This window comes from Neofelis nebulosa, chromosome 16, assembly GCF_028018385.1.
Source record: "Neofelis nebulosa isolate mNeoNeb1 chromosome 16, mNeoNeb1.pri, whole genome shotgun sequence".
Lineage (NCBI taxonomy): Eukaryota > Metazoa > Chordata > Mammalia > Carnivora > Felidae > Neofelis > Neofelis nebulosa.
The window spans coordinates 28,188,516-28,200,902 of NC_080797.1; the positions used below are offsets into that span (position 1 = coordinate 28,188,516).

Consider the following 12,387-nt stretch of genomic DNA (forward strand, 5'->3'; position numbering starts at 1 on the left):
AGGGTCTGATCATCAGGCCCCCGAAACCACTTTATTCTCTCTTCCAGAAGACCTCCAGGCCTCATGCAAGTAGAGCACCCTCCGTCCCACCCCACCCTCCCACCCTGTCCGGAAAGTTCTGTGAGGCAGAACAGGGCTCAAAATAACTCCCTGTGCAAGGACCCGTAGCCAGCCCTGGACTCCAATGGGCAGGTTCGAAGGGCCTGAAAAGCTCTTTCATTTTTGCCACACAGAATCATCGTGAGCCCTCAACCCAACTCACTTCCTGCCAGAGTCCACCCCACAGCCAGCACGTGACCTGGGACAATTCTGGGTCACTTTCCCTCCACTGCTGAGTGGAGTTCCTTTCTACCAGCTTCTTCACTTGCCAGGGCATACGCACAGACGGCTGCTGGCTCTTGGGTGCGTACTGTTAGGATCAGAAAGGGAAGGGCTCGTTTCCACCAGTTCTGGTTCAGAGTCCCGGGAAAAACACCGCCCAGGCCTAACTCTGAGTGCCCATCTTTGGGGAGTAAGGGGCCCTGGTTGGCCTTGTATATGTGTTCAGCCCAGCTCCGTGGCCTCGGGGTCGGCAGAGATGTCAGACCCCCATCCAATCTCGCCTGGGTTGTACATGAAGACAAACTATTTCTTCCATTCATTTACTCATCCATCCATCCACCATCAACCGTTTGCCAGGCCTGTCTGCGTTAGAACAGCAGTATGTGACATTCAGCTTCAGCCCCCGTGGGTGGGAGGTCAGTGGGGAGGGAAAGAAAGTTGATGTGTAAGCTATCAGAGATAACACACGTCTAACACGGCCATGTTCGTGGGCCTGGTGTGCCCCAGGCAAGGAGGGCCTGCCCAGGGCAAGAGAGAGAGAGAGCAAAGAGGAAGTGGTAGGTGGGAACAGGGGCTGACAGGCTTAGAGCAGAACCTATGGGCCCCAGGAGCTTCACCCCTGTGGGGATAGAGTCAGGCTGGCCCAGCAGCATGTGTGGTTGGGATTCACAGTCACAGACCCTTCCAGAAGCTGTCTGGAGCTCCCTGGGCATGAGCCACCCTCCTCCCCCAGCCTGGCATGGCAAAGAAGACCCCAGAAATTTCCTCTGGCCTCCTGCTGTCTTGCATTCCCCTCCCAAGGGTCTCCCGGGGATGAAGTGTCTAAGAATCCTTCTCTTGCCCCTGCCCTGTGGGCTTTGGCATCACCACAGCTCCTTTCACTCATATAGGCTTCACGCTCCCCTAGGTATGGGACGTTGGACACATCTTGCTTGAGCAAGAACTCAAGCCCACTGAAGACGTAGAAGGAGGAAGACTCGCGCTCCCTCTGCCCCCGAAGCAGGACAGGGTGGGGTATGTGAATGCCAGGAGTCGCACTAGAGCTGCACACAGTTTAGCCGAGTATCTTCCGGCCTTGGCTTTTCTTGAGGCCTGGGCAATCGGCCCTTAGGGACCAATGGAATAACTCTAAATATAGTTATTCACACTGTGGAATGTTCTGAGGAAATAGCTACTTTTTCAAAACACATCTTTTTGTCCTTTTGTTGTTGCCAATCGTAGGTCCAAGTTTGAGTTCGTCTCCTCTCTAAATGGCGCTCAAGTATTTGCTGATTCTTAATTTGCTTGACTGGGACATATGACTGCATTGACAAAGAGCTGTGCTGTCAGTCTTTCATTATCAAAACTCATCTCTTCTTCTTCTTCGACAGATCAGGAAGTATACCTAAGGAATGCAGAAGGATCATTCATGAAGGTATTGACAGCTCGAAAGAAGAGCGCCAGCACGGAGCTGACTATTGAGCCAGAGAAGGCATCCTCAGACATAGATCGTGTCAGTTTGTCAGCCTTTATGAATGAGCAGCTAGACTTCAATGACGAAAGTGATGTCATTAGTGCACTGAATTACATATTGCCTTATTTCTCGGAGGGCAATCTAGAAGACGTAGAATCGACGCTGTTACCGTTGATTAAACTTCTGTTTTCAAATGTGCAAGAGGGAGACAAGCCCGTGGGTCACTCGATGAACGACAGAGGGGACCCTTCTCTTAAACCTGGATCCAACAATTCAACTTACAAGAATAAACTGAGAAAACTCTACTTTCTGGAAAATTTGTTAGATGCAGAAATTCAGGAAAAAATTGATGACGTGAAAAAGAAAGAAAAAATGGCCATGCTTATACATTCCAGCCTTTTAGGTCCCAAGTTTAAACGTCAAATCTTTCCAAAGAAATTGGAAACTGCCCAACCGCAGGAGAAGAGCCTAGACGAGGTTGAGGGTGTGGGGAAAAAGTCCCTGAGAGTGAACAAGGTCATCAAGGGCCCAAAGGGCATACGGAAAAGGCACTTAAAAGAACTGAGACATCAGAACATCCAGAGTAAACAGAACGCCCAGCCATCTGTGGAGAACATGGCCAAGGAAAGAAGGCTCAGGACACCATCCCCAGGAGAGCTTCCCGTGGCGCACAGGCCCAGCAAATCAGTGGGAAGCTCCTTCAATCCAGAGCCTTCGTTCATGGATGAGCACAAGGCAGCGGTCTCTTCTCTCATGAAGCAATACTTTTTGGACAGGCCTTCTGCCACCCCCGCTCCCAAGGAAAGAAGGCTCAGGACACCATCCCCAGGGGAGCTTCCCGTGGCGCACAGGCCCAGCAAATCAGTGGGAAGCTCCTTCAATCCAGAGCCTTCGTTCATGGATGAGCACAAGGCAGCGGTCTCTTCTCTCATGAAGCAATACTTTTTGGACAGGCCTTCTGCCACCCCCGCTCCCAAGGAAAGAAGGCTCAGGACACCATCCCCAGGGGAGCTTCCCGTGGCGCACAGGCCCAGCAAATCAGTGGGAAGCTCCTTCAATCCAGAGCCTTCGTTCATGGATGAGCACAAGGCAGCGGTCTCTTCTCTGATGAAGCAATTCTTTTTGGACAGGCCTTCTGCCACCCCCGCTCCCAAGGAAAGAAGGCTCAGGACACCATCCCCAGGGGAGCTTCCCGTGGCGCACAGGCCCAGCAAATCAGTGGGAAGCTCCTTCAATCCAGAGCCTTCGTTCATGGATGAGCACAAGGCAGCGGTCTCTTCTCTCATGAAGCAATACTTTTTGGACAGGCCTTCTGCCACCCCCGCTCCCAAGGAAAGAAGGCTCAGGACACCATCCCCAGGGGAGCTTCCCGTGGCGCACAGGCCCAGCAAATCAGTGGGAAGCTCCTTCAATCCAGAGCCTTCGTTCATGGATGAGCACAAGGCAGCGGTCTCTTCTCTCCTGAAGCAATACTCTTTGGGCAGGCCTTCTGCCCCCCCCCGCTCCAAAATCCCCACCTGACGTGAAAAAAGAATCAAAAGACTTAACGTACACCATTTTTGTTCTAGAAGATGCAAATGCTAGAGTTAGAAATATGAAGGCTTTCGGACCAGCCTCACACCCCAGAAAGACACACCGCTTTCATAAAAGTCGCTCCCGTGTGGTCCACAGAACACCCAAGGCCAAACCGAATCGAAAGTCCAGAAAGGAAAGTTCACTCAGTAATAGACAGCTGCTTGCAAAGAGGCCTCCATCCTCTGCAGTCAGGAGCCTCATAAATTCCCCTTCACGAGAGGATTTTTCATCTCCGGGAGAACTGAGTCCTCAGAAAAATCCTTTTCCAGAATTATTTGCTCCTTCAGGAACTTACAGAGAAAACGCTACTGTAGAGAACACTACTGCCCAAAATGTTTCTGAAGAAAATATTTCTACAGGAAACACTACTGTGCCAGAACAAACCCTCCCTGAATTCACAGACCGTAAGAATCTTTCCGCTGCTAATTCTACTGTTACTGCAGACAACTCTATGCCGACCATTAAACAAACCAATGATACACAACGGGAATACCACAATGCGGGCACTGGCTTGCCCCCAAAAGCCACAGGCTTCACTGTGTCAAAGCTCTCGTCCTCAGGTGATCTGTTTGAAATTCAGTTAAACCAGCAGCTACAGTCCCTCATCCCCAGCAATGACGTGAGAAGGCTCATTTCTCATGTTATCCGGACTTTGAAAATGGACTGCTCTGAGACCCAGGTGCAGCTGGCCTGTGCCAAGCTCGTCTCCAGAACAGGCCTCCTGATGAAGCTTCTCAGCGAGCAGCAAGAAGTAAAGGTGTCCAAGGCAGAGTGGGATATGGACCAATGGAAAAATGAGAATTATATCAATGAGAGCACAGAAGTCCAGAGTGAACAGAGAGGGCAGGAGTCAAGGGAGGTGAGGATAAATCCCAAAATGTGGGGTCTTGACATTTAGGTGGTTTAGGACATGGACCCAAGCACAAGGACCAGGGGCTCCTAGTCCGGGTCTTGTCTTGGCCACATAATTTTGGCTAAGGCAGCGATCTGCCACTTTGCTCATTTAGGAAACAGTGCCACTGTTCCCAGAGTAGACAAAAAGAGGACCTAACATACAAGATACATCAAGTCTTGAAGAAAATGCTAATGATTAAGATTACATATCACATTAGATTTGGTATATTCCTTAAGAACCTATAAGCGATTCATCGGAAAGAATGGGGTTTTAGAGTCGTTAAAGAATAGTTAACTTTCATCCTATCTCTGTTTTCTAAAAAAATTGTTCTTTCCCTTTTTTTAGCTCACAAAAGAAGTTCCAGGCTATGGCTATAACAACAAACTCATCTTGGCAATATCTGTGACTGTAGTAGTGATGGTTTTGATCATGGTTTTCTGTCTCATTGAGGTAAGGACAACAATTAATTCAGATTCCCAGACTATATTCCTTCTTTATAATAGATTCAGAACCCACAAACTGAAAATCAAAGCCACTTTCCCACCTATCACGACTTGATATCCCTCTTCAGTCTGGAGGACTGAGATATGCTTTGTCCTTTTATTGCAAAGTATATTCCAGGGATTTTAAAAGGAACCCCACTGCCGGGAGACATCTGTGGATTGTAACCAAGATAACAAGCCATTAGCTTGTTCTGAGACATTAGGTCTAAGAAGGCCACAGTTGACATGATAGTAAAATTTCTTCAACTCAAAAAAATTATGTCGATTCGATGCACTCACCAGTCATCCTCCTACTACCACTGATTTCTTTCCTCGTTGGCTAAAATGATGAGAGAGAAATAGTCTTCACCTTCATGGAGCTATCAGTCATCTTGGAAGAAAGGGCATGGCTTAGAGATAAAAGTGTCATCTTGTTGATTAATTAGATGTACCTACAGCTCTCTCCTCCACTACGCAAGGCATTGTGTAAACAGGTTCAGTTAAAACCCGGCAGCTAAAATCCTGCATCAGGCTACTCAAAGCGTGTCATAATTACAGTTGCCTATTCCTGGAGCTTGCCTGTTTACCTTTTATTCAATTATGTATGAATTGAATATATATTCAATATATTTATTCAAATATACATATGCTTATTATATATCTATATATCTATGTCTATGTCTATATCTATATCTATATCTATATCTATATCTATATATTGCCATCTGTCATGGCAACCCTCCATTTCAGCCAAAGCAGCCCCTCACCATCCCCTAGTCAGACCATGCCCATTCCTACTTTTGTTGGTGACTTTGCCCACTTGAAATTCCTTTATTTCACTCTGCTGGTGGAAGTCCCGTGAGCCTTCAAAAGCCAACTCGAGTTCATCTTTCTTCACAAAGCCTTCCCCGAATACTGTAATACTCCTGGACCTAGTCCTTCTGTGAGATTGTCACCATTTCTTAGGGTCTGCAGTGACGCATTCCCCTCCCCTGATCACAAAAATATGCTAAACAGTTTGTTAAAAGGCAGCTCCTCAAGAGAGAAATATCAAGGTCATGGATCAGAGCAGAGATATGTAAGGCTTCCTGGTCTATCAGACTTGAGTAAAACCTGACTGGATGTATTAACTGCTAAGGAGAAACATGTCTGTCTTCTGGAGGGTTGGTCAGTAGTAAAAGCATAGAAATGGTGAGGAAGAGACCAACATGGGCAGTGCCCACCTAGCCTTGCCTAAGAGTAGAGATGGCACCTCAGGCAGCAGATGAGAGTCAGGCCCACCAGCCGGGCTGTGCCCGCGGGGCAGATGGATGGATCTAGCTACCTCCGTCCTTTCCATGAAACACTGGATTCAGCTAATTACTTTTCTTCCACTTCTCTTCTCACCAAATAGCCTTCTGGTTATACTTCAGTGTGCCACAGAGGCCTGTCTCCACAGGAGGTAATGCCCAATCATGTGGACACAGATGCCCTATCTGTGGAATGGATGTTTTCCTTATTGTCAAGTCATGACCTGACATTCTGATTTTGATCAGTCCTGTGACATTGGTAAGGTGATATTGCCTCCATGCAGACAGAAGTGCGTTCTCTCTTGATGAGATCAGAGTCTGATTTCTCAGCCTAAGAGCCTAGGAACTAGCGTGGGGTCAACTTACCATGACCTCTGGGAAGAGAAATCATTGGCCATTGTCCAGTCAGTACTCTGCATCTTGAGGTGGCCTGCAGCCTTTTGCTTTTGGGAAGTTCTATAAACTCCTATTGCTGTTTTAAATTCCTATGTGGTTTAACCTTGTGTTTATATTTTTTTATGTGGTTTCATTATTTCCTCTCCCTACTTAGATGATACACTTTTTGAGGTCAGAGACCATGCAGTTTTTTTCCTGTAGTGGACAATAATGATGTTCAAAGGAAGAGATGAGGCATTGTGTCAATTTCACAATGAGGAATAATGCAACCTAATATTTATGTGAAGTAGCCTACAGAGTCCAGCAATAGACAGATCCGTGGATGACTAGGACTTTTGAAATGTTACCTTTTAGAGGCGCCTGGGTGGCTCAGTTGGTTAAGCGTCCTACTTTGGCTCAGGTCATAATTTCATGGTTCAGGAGTTCGAGCCCTGTGTTGGGCTCTGTGCTGACAGCTCAGAACCTGGAGCCTGCTCTGGATTCTGTGTGTGTGTGTGTGTGTGTGTGTGTCTCTCTTTGCCCCTCTCTCACTCTTTCTCTCTCTCTCTGTCGCTCTCAAAAATAAATAAACATTGAAATGTTACCTTTTAGTATTCAAATCAGTGGAAGAAAATAAATAAATGGTAATAGAACAACTGCTTAATTATTTGGGAGGAAAATAACAACAGATCCCTATTTCTCACCTTAAAAAAACATATTTCAGTACATGTAAAAAAAGAGAAACAAGAACCCCTCAAAGTACTAGAAGAAAATAGAATCAATACTTTTATAATCTTGTGGTGAGAAAAAGCTTTGTGACCTGATACCACATGCAGAAACATTTGATAGATTTGATCGTCTTGTCTGATTTCTGCTTGGAATAAACCAGACATCTGATTTAATCCCCACAGTCCTGTGAGGATGATATCACCATCCTTCTTTCCTACATAGAAGGGGATCAGCTTAAGGCCCCTGTGGCAAAACCCAAAGCAGAACCCAGCTGTGCCTGCAGTCAGCCTGTGCTCCTATCCCACTGTTCCGTCTCCTTCACGATAAAAACACTGACAAATATTTGAAACATTGAAATTCAGTGAAAGCCCTTGAAAGGATTAATATATTTCATATGAAGAGAGTTTTATAAATCAACAGGAAGAGGACAAACAATCCAGGGGATCAAGGGGGCAAGGACTACGATGAACAGGAGGTGTGGACAGTCCGTCACCATATCTGCCTCATGGCTTATGGGACATGGGTCTTGTTAACAAGGCCTTTTCGCCTCATGGTATAAAAATAGTCTCTGATATTTTCTTCTGTGCTCTTATAATATTTGTTGTGATTTATTTATTTTTAATCCGTATGGAATCTGTCTGGTGTTTTGGTACGGTCAAGGTAGGGGATCTAACTTTTTTCCCTTGCATAAAGATCCAGTTACTTTAAAATCTTTTATTGAATGGTTCATTCTTTCTTCATGGGTCTAAAATACTATTTTTATCTGGACTCTATTCTATCAACCTGGTTTTCTTTTCCTGTATCAGTATCACGCTACATACTTAACTGCAGTTGCTCTGTAAGAACGTATTTTAATGTCTGCTCTGTGATCTTCTTTTTCATCCATTTTGTAGCTATGCTTGCACATTTTCTCTACCAAATGTCAGCTGGCCAGTTTTTGTTTAAAAAACTGTCTTGGGATTTGAATGGGACTGCCTCGAATTTGTAGGTTAATTTGAAGGGAACTGACATCTTTACACTATTCTAGGAAAATAGTGTCTCACATCACGTATTCGTTTCTTCTTAATGTCCTTCAGAAGAGCTTTAGTGTTTTCATCGCATAGGTCTTACCCACTCTTTGCTAAGTTTATTCCTAGGTACTTTATGGCTTTTTATTGATAATTGTAAATGGGATAATTCTTCCGTTTTTTGATTAATTATTTATGGAACATAGGAAAGTCATTGAGGTTTACATGTTGATCTCTTGATTTTATATATATCTAGCCATCTTGCTGAATTCTCATATTTCTTCCAATAAAATTTTAATTGATTCTCTTGGGCCTTTTAGTTTGTCTGTAATTTCGTATGCAAATACGTCTTAGTTCTTCCTTTCCACGACTCCATTTTTTTTTTCCCCAGTGCATCAGTTAGGACCTCCTCAACACCAATGAATAGCAGCAGTGATAACAGACATCCTACTCTTGTCCTTGACTTTAAAACAGTGCTGCTGTTTAGGTTTCTGGTAGACACTTTTCTTTTCCTCCTCCCAAGAATTTTTATTAGGAATTATCTGTTGAATGTTATCTGAGGCAGTCAGTAAAATGTATTACCAGCTGCACACGAGTTAGGTGTTATTGAAGAGTCAAAGGACTATTAAACAAATTCCTGTCCTAGGAAAAGTTATCTCACTGGGTAGATAAGACCTAAAATGCAAAGGAATGAATAAAGATTTGGAGGGAATGGTTATTGTGATGGGTAACTGTGATCATGCTTTCTTCCAAAACAGATTTATTCTCATAGAACAGCAGCCAAGGAAGGTAAAGAAGGAGGCTCAAGGTAAATATTAGTCTGGCAATCGTTAAAGTAGAATTTTAGAACTAGATTTTCAAACTCATCTATTTCAATCCCCTTGTTTTACAGCCAGGAAATCACCAAAGGCAGAAAGAATACATATTTGGCCTAATGCTTTGCCTGGATCCAGCAAAGTTAGCTGCCCAGCCAAACCCGAGTTAGAATGGGACTGGCACAGAGCACCTGCTCACTAGACCTTGAAAGAAAGATCGTGGGGGGACGGGGGTGGAAATGTTCAGACCCGTTCCCGCTGGCGGTGGGCATCAGGCCTGGCCACAGACCTTCTCAGAGGCTCTGGAGAAGGGATAGGGAGGGCCAAAAGTCGTGGGGTGAAGGGGCTAGTCTTCAAGCATGATGGAAGGCAGAATACATGAGTCCCTCCCGTAAAGTGGGGGGAAAACTTCCTTCTTCCTCCTTCTGGTTTTCGAGGCCCCGCTCTCCATTCCCTTTATCCAGACCCAATAGAATTTGAACTGGGAGAGACCTTAGATAATCATTTATCTCTTCCTTTTATAATAATGAGATGGAGAAGGAGAAAAGGAAGATGTCTTGCCGGACGGTTGTATCACTAGTACCACTAGAACCAGAAAGAAGATGGTTCCTTTCCAGTTGGGCACGTCTCTGACTACACTGTTCTTGGGCTGTGAACTGCATTTCATGTCACAACTCAGTGCACACATACCGTATAGACATAAGTACCTTCTAAAACAAACTTACCATACACTCTGGTTCTTTCTGTTCTGTTTTTTTTAAGTTTATTATTTATTTGGGGGGGAGGGTGGAGCAGAGAGAGAGAGAGAGAGAGAGAGAGAATCCCAAGCAGGTTCTACACTATCAGCACAGAGCCAGACACAGGGCTCAATGTCACAATCTGTGAGATCATCACTTGAGGCAAAATCAAGACTTGGGCTGCTCACCTGACTGAGCCACCCAGGTACCCCCTTTTCCGTTTGTATTCAAAAAGAGTATTTTGTGTTTTAGCGCTAGCCGTGTGTTTTCAGGTGATTTCACGACTCACTCACTCATCTGCCTGCAGTGTGAAAGTCAGTGAGCTAGATAACTGCTGGTTGGACTCAGGCATTCACTCGGTGCGATTCATCTTGTAAGGTAAAGCAGCTAGGAAAATAGAAACACCTCCCCACCCGCCAGCAAATGATGCCTGTGAGGCTAAGCCTGGCGGGGACTGATGTAAAATGCTTCTGGAGAGAGTTAGGTGCTTCTGCCGTGTGGTCACCCAGTTTGTTGACTGCACAAGGGCACTTGGCCAAGGGCCAGAAGGTGAGCAGGGTGAAAATCCTGCCTATACTTCATGTCAAGTTACATACAAAGGTCTCCCAGGGACACTGTGGGGCCATTATGGACAGACACAGGAAAATTCTGAAAGCCCAGCATGTATGGAATTATTTCTGAGATCCCAGGTCTGTGTTGATTTTGCTTGCTAATAAGACTGGAGAAATACATTGTGAGAGGCACGGAAAATGGTACGAATCACTAATTGTCTGTGTGTGTGTTTCCTTCAAGGGGCTTCTTTGGATCTCTGCTGCGTAAGAGATGCTCAGAGGAAAGTGACAATCAGGTAAATCTGAGGAGGATAAAGTACCGTGGCTGGAGAAGGCAGGGGAAACAGACCTAACGTTGTCCTTTCTGTTTTCTAGGAGGGCTTTTTCTGGAGAAGGCGGCCACTTTGGCTTAGGGACATGTACAGACCTCTCAATGCCACACGCAAGAAAAACATGGCACAGAAGCTACACGACAAGGATTCTTCTGATGAAGATGAGATTTTCAACATGGAACTAGGGTACGTGATTGGGGAAGATTTTCTCTAAAATGAGGAAATTATGAAGAGTTGAATTGTTCCTTTCGAGAGTCAAAGCCTTGGCATTCTTCTCCTTTTCCCAGGGAGGCTGGCAAAGCCACAGCAGAGAAGACTCGGACCACAGATTCCACTACTGAAGAGCTGGGTGACGAGAGTGAGACAGCATGTGAGATTGTCACAGAGTGAACGCCGTCCTGCCTCAGGCCACCTACAAAGTTTACTTTCCGATACTGGCTTCTCAGCATTGCTTATAAAATACTTGTTTTTCTCATATTAAAATGTATAAATCCATAACCAATTCTAGCCACGTGGTAAGGAATTAAAACGTAAACAGTTAAATATTTATCTACAGACAACAGGGGCCACAGGCGAGAGAAGCAGGACTGAAGCCAGAGTCCCTCGTGGTAGCCAGTATTTCCACAAGACACAGTATGGGCAAAGTAGGGTGAATGGGGCGTCTTTCCGTCATTTCCCTGATACGGTCAGTCTCTGGAAACTGGAAAACGTATCTTCAAGGGGCTTAGACTATTAAGTTAATTAACAGCTTATTCTGGTGCTCTCTCCCCTGGCTCACCAAATACCAGTTATTCACAACGCGCTTGACCCCCTGCCCATAGAGGATCATCTCTCTCTGGCCCCTCTGTAAGGTCTTTGGGGTTGCCAGACTATTTGGATCGCTGAGCCGACCTCCACTGTAGGGCTGAGGCCTGTCTTTCTTCCAAGAGCTCAAACTCAGACACAAAATGTGTAGTTGGAAGTAGGGTGTTCCTCAACCTTACAAGCTAGTAGATAATTCCCATTGGGTTTCTTTGTTTGTTTTCTTTAAAAAAAAAAAAAAAGTCCCCACCCTCAGAGAGCTAGCAGGGAGATGCTGGAGGGTTAAAGAATGTGTGAGAGCAGTAATTACCCAGGACTGCCCTGCTCAGGCCTTTATTTCAGAAAACTTATTGGTGGGGGCACTTACTGTTCACCTGTACCCCACTAGCCTCTGCTGACCCCACCGAGGGTCGGATGCGTGCGGCTGGGCTCTCTCCAGTTCAGCCCAGCACCACACCTACCACTGCTTTCCTACCCAGCTCAGATCAGGGCTGCACGATTCCAAGAGATAATGCAGCACAACGTGCAGAAGACGCAAACATCCCTCCACTTCTGCAGAGGAGGGCGTTAACCAGTCACATTTAGGATGTTGGGAGGAGTCGGGGTGCCTGGGTGGCTCAGTCCACTGAGCATCCGACTTTGGCTCAGGTCATGACCTCATGGTGTGGGAGTTGGAGCCCTGCATTGGGCTCTCTGCTGTCAGCACAGAGCCCACTTCAGATCCTCTGTCTCCCTTTCTCTCTGTCCCTCCCCCCAGCTCACACACTGTCTCTCAAAAATAGATAAACATTAAAAATAATGAAGTCATCTATACTTTCTGAGTACATGAATGACAGATTTTAGAAAAAGGACGTCAGAGTCAAAATACAGTAGTGAATAAAAGACATCCTGAATTAACAAGGTGTGATAATCTCTTTTCTTAATGTCTGTTTATTTTGAAAGAGAGCAAGGGGGGAGAGGCAGAGAGAGAGGGAGAGAAAGAGTCCCAAGCGGGCTCCGTGCTCCGTGTGGAACCGGATGCGAGG

At 45.7% G+C, this 12,387-nt stretch overlaps 1 pseudogene; it reads left to right on the top strand.

Annotated features, from left to right (window-relative positions):
* Window positions 1-1,670: 1,670 nt before the first annotated feature.
* LOC131497777 (leucine-rich repeat-containing protein 37A2-like) lies at window positions 1,671-11,059 on the top strand (annotated as a pseudogene).
* The last annotated feature ends 1,328 nt before the right edge of the window (window positions 11,060-12,387 follow it).